Genomic DNA, 323 nt, shown 5'->3' with positions numbered 1-323 from the left:
TGAATGCAGAGTTCGAAAGAATAGCAAGAAGAGATAAGAAAGCCTTCTTCAGTGATCAATGCAAAGAAACAGAGGAAAACAACAGAATGGGAAAGACTAGATATCTCTTCAAAAAAATGAGAGATACCAAAGGAACATTTCATGTAAAGACGGGCTTGATAAAGGACAGAAATGGTATGGACCTAACAGAAGCAGAAGATATTAAGAAGAGATGGCAAGAATACACAGAAGAACTGTACAAAAAAGATCTTCACGACCCAGATAATCACGATGGTGTGATCACTAACCTAGAGCCAGACATCCTGGAATGTGAAGTCAAGTGG

This window comes from Bison bison, unplaced genomic scaffold (assembly GCF_000754665.1).
Source record: "Bison bison bison isolate TAMUID 2011002044 unplaced genomic scaffold, Bison_UMD1.0 scf7180017864490, whole genome shotgun sequence".
Classification (NCBI taxonomy): Eukaryota; Metazoa; Chordata; class Mammalia; order Artiodactyla; family Bovidae; genus Bison; species Bison bison.
The sequence above is the reverse complement of the archived record's forward strand: the minus strand, read 5'-3'. Positions refer to the sequence as shown.